The 12567-nt window shown below is 47.1% G+C and overlaps 1 protein-coding gene across 1 annotated transcript in view; it reads right to left on the bottom strand.

Moving 5' to 3' along the window:
• Positions 1–2157, bottom strand: part of LOC148502429 (glycine N-acyltransferase-like) — a 75611-nt gene extending 73454 nt beyond the window's left edge. Inside the window, exon 1 of the mRNA XM_088449819.1 lies at positions 2083–2157. The gene's annotated coding sequence lies outside the window, so the exon portion shown is untranslated. The remainder of the gene's footprint in view (positions 1–2082) is intronic.
• Positions 2158–12567: the final 10410 nt, after the last annotated feature.

Here is a 12567-nt window from a genome sequence, read left to right as displayed (position 1 = left end):
ATGTAAATTAGCAGGAGGCGCGAGCGAATGAAACCTGTCCCACTGAACGATATAAGATGTCCGCTATCTCGTTAGCAATGCCCGAAACATGCCGTGCCCTAAACTCAATATTCCTTAAACACATAGCCGTGTAAATGCCTAACAACCGAGAGGCCGGATCTAAGTTCGTCCTTAGATCCTGCCTATACCACTCCTAAGTTAACACCAAAGCAGGATTTGCCTATTGCCAAGTTTGCTGTACCGCAGTTCGACTGCCACTACAATTGAAAAAATTCTCAATAATAAGGACGTTCCTGTCTAGGCCTTGAACCCCACAAGAAACCGGCCAAGGCTCCGTGCCACACTCCCCTTCAAATGCACCACTTAAAGAACAGGACGCATCTGTAACAGCCTAAGTTCGAACTTGGCTACAGGTGACGCGTGCAGAATTGTACTCTTTTGAATTTGCGCATAACAACCAAACAAATGCGCAGCATCTCCACTCCGCTGCAGAGGGACGCATATGAGGTGACGAGGCTTCCTAACCCCTGCTGCGGCTCCTTCTAGCCATCTACTGAAAAACCGACTCCTATGTATGACTCTAAATGCCAAACTGAGGGGGCCCAACAGCGATTGCAACTGTACTAGCTAAACCTTTTTCCGCCAAAATTAAATGCTTCTAGCAACTCCCCATAAATGCCATCTTTCGCCATAGGCAAGCGGCATAATCCTATCAAGGTATCGATTTCTATCCCCAATTAAGATATGCGCATAACTGAACCCTCCATCTTGCCATGAACTACCGGGGATCCCATAACGACGCAACACGTAAGGAAAGTAAATAAATACTCGCAAACTCAGGTATCTTCTTGCCCCTTAACATGAAAAAACTCCAGGTACCGGGACACAACAGTATGTCCTATACCCACCTGGACACCACTGCAAATAGTAACTAAAAACACTCAAAGAAGTACACGAAATGGAAAGGCCCATCGGCCGGCATGTAAAACAGTCATCTTAACTACAAGGCCATAAGGGCTTTCTATCTGTCTAACGTAAATTGAGCCCTGCAACTCCAAACCCCATATATTTAAAGGACTCGGGGTGACATGGGCAGCAGTTGAATAGCAGATTTGACATTTGCCTTAGCTAGTAGAGCCCTCCCCCCGAAACCTCACGCCATTTCCAGTGCATGTCTGCAAGACTGGAAAACGACGCAGTGATCTGACAGATATTTTGCACGGTTGCGCAACCCTTCCATTTGGGTAAGAGAGACCCTGTGTCAACCCAAATTTACCTAATTCCTTCCACGACGCCTCCTAGAAGGCGACGCCCCTAAACCCTCTAAAAAAGGGGGGGAGCAAAAGGGGGCGCACATGCGCCCCCACCTGACTTCCACCTCCACTTTACTCCTAACGACTTCTGGATGGTTATGTGCCGCTTTCAGATTCCTCTTAGAAACCCCGGATAACTCCCGTGTCAAAGGTAAATGCAAACTCACGCCAAAAAGCCCCAAATTAATCAGTGACGGTGCTTTTTTGAATACCTCCACGCTGCTCGTTTCAATATTCCCCTTGACCTGCCCCTGTGCCGCAGACCAGCGCGCACACCTTGGCTGGATGACCGCTGTACCTTCAGATGACGCATGCCTGTTCCATGTGTTTGTATTTTAGCACATTCATAATAATCCCCATGTCTGGGCTCAAGGTAGGGCTCTGCAAAACGTACCTACCTGCCGCTTAATTCAGGTACGAACTACGGGCATCCTCCGCAACTATCCCAGCTAGTAGCCTGATCTAAACCCTATTAACATCGGCCGAAATCGCCAACATATCTACAATTTTACCCTTCCTGATCCTCTCTAATTTAGATCTTAAGTCCCTAAGGATAGCCGTAATCGCGCAGTGAAACCATACCTCCCCCTGCATACGGCACCTTTAGTTGCCGACACTACGATAGACCTCTTAGTGCTCCCCTGCTTCCCTTTAATTTTGCGCGCTAAGTAATGTATGCGCTTGCGCAGCCTTTCGGATGAGCTGGAAGCATCGTTAGAAACAGTGTATGCGGGAAGCGCACTGCGTGATGGAGTAAGACCATGCTCACCGGATCCTGACGTAGAAGAACCAGCCACATCCTCCTGTGTGTTCGCCAACAGTCCCTCGCTGCGCGGTGCGCCCACCACGACTTGAGTCGACGTCATCACCATACCATTCAACCACGGGACATCGACAATAAGCCTGGAATGCTCCGAAACTGTGACCTGGGGGCTCGAGACACTAACCGGTGAGTCCAATGCAACAGCAACACCTGCTGCAAGAGGAGGGGCCGGGGTTGCTGCGGGCGGCAGGGGTACGGGGGCAGGGGCTGGCGGGGGGTAGCAAGGGGGGGGGAGTGGGTGTTGTGGCATGTGGGCGGTGTGGGAATATGCAACTGTGGGGGCATGCGGCCGAGGAAGGGGCAGCCGCTGTGCCTGGTAGTGAGGCAAAAACCCCTGGCAAAGGGAGTCAGGGCTCGGGGGTTGCGGCGGGGGGGTGTAATGGACCATAGTGGGGGAGGGGGCAGGGGATGGTGGGGGGGAAGGAGATTGTAACGGCAATGTGTGCGGGGGCCTGATGGCAGGAAATTAAGGGGGGAACTGAGTGCTGCGCAATTAAAAGATAGTGCGGGCAAGAGTTATATGCTGCATGCCAGACGCCCCCCAAAGGCAAGGGGGGGTGTAACCCCCCTCAATGGGGGCGGGTGAAATGGGGGGGGGGCAAAAAGCTGGATGGTGCACTTGGGGCCCCGGTGATGTGGAATCCCCAGCGAGTGCTGTACCAAGGAGGGGGGGCTCTGGGACTGTGGAGCAGCAGTGGGTTATGCAGGGAGGGACCCCCCTGCTGCCAAAGCAGCGGGGTCGCAGGGGGCTGGGCAGGATGCCGTGCTGAGGCTGGTGCTACTTAAAATGGCCGCCACGACCCTGTGGGCGGGGCCAACAGCCGCTGCAGGGCACGAGCTGGCCGCTTGCTGAGGAAGGGGGGCCGGGGAGCGGGAGCCGCCTGGGCTGCTCACGGCACTGCTGCAGAGCCAGGCGGTCAGGACAGGAGGGAAACTGCAGAGGTTCCTGGCGCACTGGTGCTGGAAGCGGGGCCGCGAGGGGGTGTGACATCGCGGCCTGCATCGGGCCACGGCCCTCGCGGCTGGGGGTGAATGCGTAGTGTTGCAGGCCTGTCGGCCTAATGAAGTAACGGGGGAGGGTGTCGGCGCCGGGGTCGGGGCATTCTGTCACTAGCTGGGAGAAAAAAGGGGGGGGGAGATAACGGGGAATGGTGATGGCAGAAACAGGGGGGGTGGGGGAGGAAAAAGGGGGAACAGGTGCCGGGAGGAAGGGGAGAGAAGGAAACATGGAAACAATGAAGGCAGGAAAGCAGGCTTAAAGGAGACAGAGAGGATGGAAGGAAAGATGGAATGATATGGGAATGAAACAAGAGAAATACAGAGAGAGAAAAAACAAACAAACAAAAAAACAAAAAAAAAAACTGTAATGTCTATGAACACTTAGCCAGCCTGGTTGAAATAAAACTGGAGAGGAAGATGGCTCCCTTCACCAGGCTATTTATAAGGGACCTCTAAGCCCTCCCCTAAATCCTACCATAGGCTTATACTCCTCAAATGACCAATAACTAACTGCACCCCCCTCCAGCTTTTAACCCTTAACTTACCTAACAAAATTACATATCAAACAGGATGCTTATCTATCCTCAAACTTATTCAAGTATTCGGATGCATTAAATCCCTCAAAATAATCTCTCTCACTTAACACATGATTACTATGAAAACAAAGGTTTAATGTGAGAGCTGACTCTCTTACGAAGTTCAAAAGTTTAGTTAAGTGAAGCCTACATAGGAGGTAGTATCAGTGGCGTCCTTACCTGACATCACACCTGGTGCGAGTCGGGAGGACAGGCACCCTTCACTGCGCGCTCTGGAAAATCAGTGGCCTCACGGGTGGGTGTGGCCTTGCGGGTGGGGGCGTGGCCACACGGGCCAAACCCCCGTTTATTTTTACACCGGGGGTGCTGGAGGTGCAGGCTGTCCCCGGGGACCAGCCTGTTTGAGTGCCGGCTCCCTCACTGTGCTAGGATCCGAGTGCTGCACGTAATACCCCTTTTACACCGGAGCTAAAACTTGGGTTATTGCAGGGTTAACCCGGGCAGCTCCCTGGTGTAACAGGGGAGAGGGTTGGATCACCAGGTCGAGTGACCCGGCAATCCAACCCAGGAAAATAGCAGGGTTTAACACGGGCGTAGCCCGTGAAGCCCTCCTGTGAGAACAGCGCACTCCGGGTCACGATGACCTGGAGTGCGCTGCTAGCCGGCCGATTGGTCCGGCTTCAGTGGTGCTTGGAGATGACGTCATCTCCAAGCATCCACTTTCACGCCAGGAAAGCCGGGTCTACGCAGACCCGACTCCGGTGTGACCGGCGCCGACTCGGGAATATCCCGAGTCAGCGTTGGCTAAATTCCGGGTCTGATCCAGATAGGAACTCTGTTCCAACTCCGGGTCAGACCCAGAATTTTGGTGGAAAAGGGGTATAATACAGCACTTGGCTCCTGTCACTGAGGGGGAGCCAGCACTTTGGTGTCACTCCTCAGCTGGTAACAACCGCTGTGGCCCGCAGCCCTTGTGACGCCAGTGGGTAGTATAATACCCCTTTCACACCATAAGCCAAATACCTGGGTTTTTGCACCTGATTGTGCATTGAGCTAGGTCCAAAGTATGTTTAAAAGGTCCGACTTGGTTAACAGTCCGCTGTTCGCTGGTTACTATTAGGGTTTTTCCCGGGACTTGCAATCCCAAGCACTTATGTGTGAAAGGTGCGATCCAGGTCTTGATGACCAGGGTCATACCTAAAAGAAAGTCATTGTCTGGGGACAGTAGTCCATGGAGATGGTATCTACTCCAAACTCAGACTGAAAACTGAAAGACCCAGGTCTGGTGTGAACCGCACTAATCCGGGAATAACCTGGATAGGTACCACAGTGTGAATGGGGTCTGTCCCGGGTCTGACCCAGTTTAGAACCATGTTCCAAATTATTCTTGTTATCACTTGTTACTAATCTTAAGTGGTGCTCAAACCAATCAGCTCCTGTACTTTTTCAAACACAACAGTTAGGACTAGATCTAAGTGTTTGGAGCACTTTTTAAGATTAGTAACGAGTGATAACAAGAATATCACTTACTGATAAATGAGGCCCGCAGGGCGTACCTTTCTCAATTGAATCATATCTTATGAAGATTATTATCTCCTATGGCTTTGAGGTTTGGATCTTGCACTGAATAGTGGTAATTACAGTACTTCATATTGGTTGGAAACTAACAAAGTTTGGCTTTCCACTGGTTAGTAGTAATTATCTATAATCTAAGAGATGTCATTGATAATTATTAGGCATTTCTTAGTTCAATTGAATAACAGATATTCAGTTATACTATGGGGTACATGTACTAAGGCAGGGATGGGGAACCTCTGGAATCATTTGGTCTGGCCCTCTGAGCTTTTGTCTGCTAGCTTCATCTGGCTAGCAGGGTACCAAGAAAGGCACCCTGCAGCCAGAATCTATGCAGCAGTGCTGCCGGGAGCGTCCGTAGGGCACTTCAGATTTTCACACCGCTGCCTTTACAGCTCCCAGGAGCATCCTCAGGATGCTCTGGGCATTGCTGTAATCACCGGCAATTGTGGCCCCGCCCCCGTGTGATGTCACGCGGAGGGGTCGTGGCTGCACCAGGCCAGCAAATAATGTTATATATATTAACATGGCCCTCGGCAGAAAAAAGGTTCCCCATCCCTGTACTAAGGGATCTATGTACTAAGCCTTGGAAATATATAAAGTGGATGGAGATAAAGTACCAACCAATCAGCGCCTAACTCACTTTACAGGCTGTCTTTCAAAAAATACAGTTAGGAGCTGATTGGTTGGTACTTTATCTCCATCCGCTTTATCTCTCATCTCTCTCCTAGGCTTAGTAACTAGACCCCTTAATCTTCTAAAGAGATAAAGTACCAACCAATCAGCTCCTGTATTTTTTTAAATACAGTCTATATAGTGACAGTTAGGAGCTAATTGGTTGGTACTTTATCACTTTCCACTTTATCTTGCTCTCCAAGGCTTAGTACATCACCCCCTTTATATAATGAGATTTATCAGATTAAAATATCTCCCACAAATAAACTAATTATTGTGAATGGCCATTACTTTATGCAAGCTATTGAAAACTGGACAAAGTATTTGCACTCTACTACAATAGATGAATAAAGTGTAAGCATCACTGCATAAACTGAGTGCCCAGACAAGGAATACTGGCCCCTTTTTCTCTCTTTTGACTTCTCTTATACCCCTTTTACACCGGAGCTAAAACCCGGGTTTTTGAAGGGTTAACCCGGGCAGCTCCCTGGTGTAAAAGGGGAGAGAGTTGGATCGGGTCGAGTGACCCGGCAATCCAACCCAGGTAACTAGCAGGGTTTAACACGGGCGTAGCCCGTCAAACCCTGAGGTGAGAACAGCGCACTCCGGGTCACGATGACCTGGAGTGCGCTGCTAGCTGGCCGATTGGTCCGGCTTCAGTGGCGCTTGGAGATGACGTCATCTCCAAGCGACCACTTTCACTCCACAAAAGCCGGGTCTATGCAGACCCGACTGCGGTGTGAGCGGCGCTGACTCGGGAATATCCCGAGTCGGCGCCGGCAAAATTCCGGGTCTGATCCGGATAGGAACTTTGTTCCAACTCCGGGTCAGACCCGGAATTTAGGTGGAAAAGGGGTATTAGGAAGTTTTCAGTTAGTCCCTAGTCCCAATTCTCATAATACAGCATGAGACATGAATTCTTTAAGCCAGAGGTTCCCAAACGCGGTGCTCAAGGCTCCCCAACAGTTCAGGTTGGTTGAGCACAGGTGATTAATCAGTACCTCAGTCAATTTGATGTAACCACCAGTGCTCAACCATGGATATCTCTAAAACCTGAACTGTTGGAGGAGCCTTGAGGACCGCGTTTGGGAACCTCTGCTTTAAGCACATAAAGACAGAATATTTTATTAAATCCATTTCTTAAAATAAAACAGATAGGGGAAGATGTTTCAAAGCTCGAAGAGAGATAAAGTAGCAACTTATCAGCTTCTAACTGTAATTTATCCAATGCAGCCTGTAACGTGTCAGTTAAAAGCTGATTGGTTGATCAATTATCTCTCTCCACTTTATCCGTCTCCAAGGCTTAGTACATCTCCCCCTGAAACTGATGAACTACATACTATCACTTAGAGGCTGATTCTGACACACACTACTGCTGTGACAGTTTTGATGTCCTTTGCCGTAGTCGTGTCTGCAACTTTTTCTACTGCTAGTATCAGCCCTTCTCCTAGTCTATAAGCCTGCGTCTGGCTGTGCAAGGACTGAGGCACCCACTTTGTGCATCTTTGGATGCAACAATCCTGCTTGTGCGGCTTTAGTCAGAGTATGGCCTCCGAAGTAAGCGATTAAGCGTCTGGGTTTGAAACCACTTCAGCGAAACCCCGCAATGCTCCCATAACACAGTGCATCTCTGTGCATCTGGGGTTCCCGACTATAGATAGACAGTAATTAAACAATGTTTGGATAGACACCATATGTTAGATAGTGAATAGTTAGACAGGGACAAAAGTGCGACCGAGACAAGTCAGATCACTAAAGTTAGATATGTAAAAAATGTCGACAGGTACAAAATGTCGACAGGGTCAAAAGTTCGACATGAAAATGGTCGACACATTTACAAAAATTTTTTTTAGGTTTAGGGTTCTGCCCTTACTGGAGGGTTAGGGTTAGGCACTTACCCCCATGGTTAGGGTTAGGCAGTTACCCAGATGGATAGGGTTAGGCACCATGGGGAGGGTTATGGTTATAGTGAAGATAAGGGCTAAAAAACAAACAAAAAAATTGTCGACCATTTATGTGTCGACCATTTTCATGTCGACCTTTTGACCCTGTTGACCTTTTTACTTGTCTAACTTTAGTGTGTCTGACTTTTGTCCCTGTCGAACTTTTGTTCCTGTCTAACTATTCTCTGTTTAATATCTGGTGTCTATCTAGACATTGTCTAACTAATGACTGTCTCTCTGTTATACAACACCCGTGCATCTGGGCAGTCACTGTCCTATATTGCCCAGTACATTTTTAGTACATTTGAGACCGTGCATCTCAATTCACTACAGCACCTCTGTGCATACACACCATAGGACAAATGCACTGTGCAACTCTTTAGTGACATAGAGCCGTATTCAATTAGAGCCGAGCCGTGTTAAGTTAATGCGGCCCGGACTTAACGCTAACTTCGCCTGTTTTGGAGGCGGAAAAGTATCGCGCGCGTGCACGGTTTACCCCGTATTCAATTTGAAAGTATGCTTAAACGGGACCCGGCGATACTTTAACAAGCGGAAAGTACTGTCAGATTTGGGGAAATCAGCTTGACACCCCCCAAATGATGCTCTGACATGGGGGTTCACTATGGTACCCCCCGATTTGGCTTGCTAAAAGGTATTTGGTGTTTTTAAATGGGCTCAATAGTTGCTAAATAGCGTTTTTCTATACCTGATGCAGAATAGTATTTAGGAGTATTTTTTCCAGAAAATAACTTATCCCAGCAAATTTGGGGTACTTGAAAATGGGGGTCAGGATATTTAAAGTTGAAAAAGTGAAGTTGAAAAAATCATGAAAAATCCACCTGCCGCAAACACCTGCAATAAAAAAAACACCTGGGGCATACTTGGGGACCCCCCCAGAGTCAAGTTCGCTAGTTTTTAAGTTTGTACCCCAACATTTTTTTTTTGCCCCCTTTTTCATAGTCAATTTTTGGGGTGTCCTTAAGTTTTTTTTTTTTACACAGATATTACCTTTGGGGGACTGTCTGAAGGCTGCATGGGGGTTCCTGCAATGTTGCACCCCAAAATCCCAATTCTGCACTTTTTTCCGCTTGCCATTCATAGGCGATACTTTACCGCCTATTACATTGCATTGACTTTCCGCCTAGGCGCCAGACCCGGGCCCCCGACGGGCCCCTCTGGAAGCCCGGGCCCGGGTAAAGTGTACACACATTTTTAGACTCAAAAAACTCTCACGATTTAATCTCTCATCCAGATGTTTTCCCATTTTGAAGATAAATCTCGACCAATGTGACAGGTTACTTCTAAACTCTCACATTTTCTAATCTCTCACCCTATTACATATAAAGTTGTTCTTGGATTCATACATCATTTGTTGTTGCAGAGTGTTCCAGACCATTGTCTCCATTAAAAAAATAAATAAATATATATATATATATATATGTATATATATAAAAAAAATATTATTTTTTTTTCTATTCTATCCATACTGAATGCAGTTTATTTGATTTTTTCAGCATTTGTTCATTGGCATGGGTATTTGCTGTATTTTTAGACAAATGGATTTATTGGTTTATATGTGCACTCATTTGTGCTATTTGTATTATATATTTTATTTTTTATATTGTATATTTTTTTCTGTTTTTTTTTGTTTTTCATTTTACATTGTATATAGTATGCATGCTATATTAATATACAGCATATTTATTTATTCCCTTTTTTGTCTTTTATTGCACAGATCATCGTAGCTCATTATACTTACTGGTGTGTATACTCGCAGAGTTGTTTTCCCTTTTGCTAATTATTTCCTTTGGCTTGCACCCATCAAACAGCAGCTTGGGTCATACAGTGCATTATTAATGTTTACTTTTTTCATTATAAATAGCTGTATATAAGTTGATTGGGTTATTTTTGTTATTTTTCGTTAACCCAGAGTCTGTACACATTCATGTCATTCATGGCACAATTCAGCATTAACACATACACCCTGTGGTGAATGTGATGATTTCATGGAAGCAGAGGCCAGAGAAGTAACATTAGCTTAAACATACTGTGACATCATTGGTCCAAGGTCCGTTCCCAATAAAACATTCACAGGAATATATTCTGACACTCCCACCTTGTTCATCCCCCTTCCAGCCTCCCAGTCCAGGAAAACTTGGGCTATAGGGATTGATGGGTTCACTCCTCTGAATCCAGTAGCAGTGTCTTTCCTGGGATAATGTCCTGATGATCCACAAGTCGCACCAAGATCAGTTCTACGCCAGTGTATCTCAGTCCTACAGTGACACTTTTTCCAATGGTGACAGACTGTAGATTGTCAGAGGGAAGTGTGTTGGTCTCTGCTGCACATAAAACATTATCAGAGGTGACAGCTAGTGTTGTTGCAGGGGCAGGCTTCCTGTTGTCCAAACAATTGTAACTCTTCTGGCACACAAAATACATTGCAGGTCTCCCAGAGGAACCAGGAGGGGTTGGGTATGGGAATCCGGCTGTCAGGGTGCCAGCAGTCAGATTACTGACAGCGACATCCCGACAGTCAGACATTTATTTCTTATTCTTCTTTATTCTAAATCTCAATTCGTAGCAGTCGGCAAGTAAAAAATTGCCTTATTGACAGAATCATTTAATGTATGATTATCTTTCATATAGTGAGCTTCTACTGTAGGTAGTGATCCTTATGTAGTGATCCCCTATATAGTAAACCCTTATTGTAGGTAGTAAGCCTATATGTAGTGATCCCCTATACAGTAAACCCCTATTGTAGGTAGTGAGCCGCTATGTAGTGATCCCCTATATAGTAAACCCCTATTGTAGGTAGTAAGCCTATATGTGCTGATCCTTTATGTAGTGAGCCCCTATGTGGTGAGCATCTACTGTACATAGGCCCTCATTCAGAGCCGCACGTTACCAACAGTACGCTCGTTGCGTTCCGATGTTGACTAACCGCGCATGCGTCGGTGTTACACTGCGCATGTGCGTACGGCAGATTGCGAGCTTTTTTTCTCTCGTTCCTAAAATAGCATACAGGAAGTGACATGTGAAATGTGATTGACAGAACAGGGCGTTTTTGGGTGTTGACGGGGGTGGAGATGGAAAAACGCAGGCGTGGCGAGGCGTTTTTGGGGCGTACATACATTAGCAGATGCGACCGTCAAATGTGTTCGGACCGTCACATACGTCACTGGAACATCCTCTTTCCCTTCAAAATGCTCGCACAGTTTAGGGTCTGGATTACTCGACCACATTGGCGATGGCCTTCTCCTCCGTCCCGGGACTCCATGATGTTGCAGCGATTAATCGCGGGTGGTCACAAAAGCAATTAGTGTTGTATTGAAAACCGGCTTGGTATGTGTTTGGAAAGCAGTTTATTGGGATAGCACAAAACCGTACGCAGGTGGAAATCATACCTGCTAATGTCAGGATTACACAATCAATTGGCGTACATTTTTGGGGTTTTTTTTTGGCCTCAATTTGTTGTTTATGGCCTATTGTGACAATAATGTCATCATGTTTTAATTAGCTCCCCTTTTTTTTTTACTGTGGAATTTGCATCGTTATGTGATTTTTTAAACGTTCCTTCAAGAGGCCTTTTTAAAAAAAAAATGAAATGGTTTTTTGTGTCAGTTTTTGCCTTTAGGGCCAGGATTAAATGTAACCCATTTGTACAATAATGTCACAATACAATGTCAGATTTTTATCATAAATTTATTGTTTAAACACAAACCAATTGGCATAATATTTTGTTTTCTTTTTTTCTGGCAAAGATACTTTTTAACAAAAATAAATAATCAATAACTGCTAACATAAACGTACAAAAATAAATTAAAAACATTTCACAAGAAAGGAGAGGGAAGTTTTGACCAGAAAGGAATATGAGCCAAGCACAGAAGGAGTGTGGGAAAAGTCGCCATTGCTGTCACCGTTTTTTCGCCCGTTTGGATGGGGGAGGGTGGGCGCCAGACCGGGTCCGGGATGCCATCGGGCTGGCCTGTCCAGAGGCAGATGTTGTGGCCTCTGGACTAGGCACAGGGCTAGGCACATTTGGAGGATTGGCTGATGTTGTGCCAGAGGTGGAGGATCCTGATGTTCCAGCAGGAAGGGAGGTCGGCTCCACCATGTGCTGGCGAACGAGCTGCTCCAGGGCATCGGCGATGCGGATGTTGGCCCTGGTATTTTCCGCCAGGGCCTGACCAATGGTCACGTTGGCCGCAGCATTTTGCTCCAGGGCCTCAGCCACCCGTATCAGACTGGCGTCCATCCTCTGCAGAATCTGCGTATGGAAATCCGATTTGAAATTGAGTTCTGTGAGGAGGCCCACTGCCTGCGAGGGGGCACGCCCTGGACTGGCTTCTGCAGGGTCCTCAGCCCGGATGTACTGGTTCCTCCCCTGCAGAGCCAGCAGAAATTCTGCGGCCAAGGCTTCCCTCTGGAGCAGACTCATCCGCCTGTGTCTCTGTTGGAAAAATGAGAAAAGAGTCACATTAGAATCTACATATTGGCACAATAGCATTTCAGAGTTGGTGACATCACAATACTTACCTGGGCCAACATGAGGAGCCGCAAAGTCTGGCATGTCCGTATCCATGTTGGACACGCCAAACACCTCCACAGGCTGCACACACCCCTGTGCCAGCTCTTCTAAATCCATCAACTCCAATGACACAGGGGTGGGACCCCCACCTGTCCCCCTTGCATGCCTA

Source organism: Taudactylus pleione, unplaced genomic scaffold (genome assembly GCF_031769625.1).
Source record: "Taudactylus pleione unplaced genomic scaffold, aTauple2 ptg000497l, whole genome shotgun sequence".
Taxonomy (NCBI): Eukaryota; Metazoa; Chordata; class Amphibia; order Anura; family Myobatrachidae; genus Taudactylus; species Taudactylus pleione.
This window is presented reverse-complemented; position numbering and strand designations above follow the sequence as displayed.